The sequence below is a fragment of the Penaeus monodon genome, chromosome 30 (assembly GCF_015228065.2).
Source record: "Penaeus monodon isolate SGIC_2016 chromosome 30, NSTDA_Pmon_1, whole genome shotgun sequence".
Taxonomy (NCBI): Eukaryota; Metazoa; Arthropoda; class Malacostraca; order Decapoda; family Penaeidae; genus Penaeus; species Penaeus monodon.
The window spans coordinates 17,725,397-17,726,945 of record NC_051415.1 but is presented as its reverse complement, the minus strand read 5'-3'; the positions used below and the strand labels follow the sequence as shown (position 1 = coordinate 17,726,945).

The following is a 1,549-nucleotide window of genomic DNA, read 5'->3' as shown; positions in this document are numbered from 1 at the left end:
AATCGATTCCATAAAAAGTTGGGAAGATTTTGCAATCGTTTCCTGTTCCTTGTAACCCGCAGCAGAATAGTAAATAAATGTTATAAAACCATTTTTCTCCTCTTTTTTCATTGCTTTGTATTATAAACCCTTATAAACACCAACTCCCATTCATACACTCTTAAAATATATCCGAAATATGACGGAAAGTGCAATAAAGAGTTTGAAGTGAGCGGCTTCCCTGGTGATCAATGTAGTGAACAAAAGACGTGTTATAAGGACGTCTTGCTGGTGACTCACACAACAAAACGTTATATATGAGGTAACTCCATACTTTAGGGCTCCTTCTGTTCATTTCCTTTGACACATGAGAGTGACATGTGACTGGGTAGTAGATAAAATTGGAGTTTGAGTAATGGTTAGATGGGAAAATTGATATTGTAAAGAGTACATTACTTTTAGTACTTGCGTTCCCTGGAAATATTTTTACACGTAGAAGATTCTTGGTGTTTTGTGCGATTATATTATTACTAATTCTGGAATGAATATTATGTGAATAAAGGTGAGGTGTTGTTTGGTGTTGTTATATAGTATTTTTGCAAGTTGGAGAACCTGAAAAGACACAGGATTAGTGAATGGATAATCCGGAAGACACGGGATTACTGAATGGATATTTCCGTTTCATAGTGTCATTGTTTACATATCGCAGTTCCAAAAGATACACTATTGTACGTGATTCAGAGAAGCTATGATGTGGATTGACTCATTTAGAGATATTTGATATCACAGATACTAGGCTAGGCAATTTTTCACTTACTATAAATCTTCCACTTGGTGAAGTACATGTCACACTCTTGTAGTAGGAACTAACCCTTCTTTTCGCTGCTGTTCTCTTGTGTTAAGACATTTTACCTTCCTGAAATTGTATTGACAGTTACTGTGATAATAAAGTATTGTGCTAGCCTATGGTAGATAGCTAATGATTAATATTAAGCTGTATGGGGATATTTAGAGGCTGTGGGCAAGGCTTGCGCGGCAGTATTGTTTGTGTTTATTTTTCGCAAGGTCACCGTATAGAAAGGAAGTTTTCTAGTTGTATATTCAAGAAAGAATGCGGTATCTTTATGTTCATTATAAGATTGATGGCTATGACTGTCCAAAGTGAGGAAAGGGCAATAAACTTAATGTTTGGGTATGATGGTAAAAATGTTATAGTTTGGTGCTGCAGTAAAAGCAAACAAAACTCCACTACATAGTCTGTTTCCTAAATCATGAGGGAGGTTCATAAGCTCTTTTTGCATCTTAGTGGTGGAGTATTTTTTGCCTTACCTGCAAAATCACTTCACTCACTTTTTATTAAATTTTTATTTTATTGAATTATGTCATTGTCATTTTGGTTCCTTCAGACAGCCTTAATATTATTTTCTGTACATTTATGTTGTCCTCTTGAGGACAATTATCGATATGAATATATAGGGAATACTAAAGTTTTAATTTGATTTGGAAATGTATACAGCACAAGGTAAGCAAGACATATAATCAGAAGTTCAATGAATTTGAAGATAATGAC

At 34.5% G+C, this 1,549-nt stretch overlaps 1 protein-coding gene across 2 annotated transcripts in view; it reads left to right on the top strand.

Annotated features, from left to right (window-relative positions):
- Positions 1-236: 236 nt before the first annotated feature.
- LOC119592593 (E3 ubiquitin-protein ligase Siah1-like) overlaps positions 237-1,549 on the top strand; it is a gene marked incomplete in the record, with an annotated part of 8,111 nt that continues 6,798 nt past the window's right edge. The window contains 1 exon segment of one of the 2 annotated variants that reach the window (XM_037941477.1): positions 237-301. 2 annotated transcript variants of the gene reach the window in all.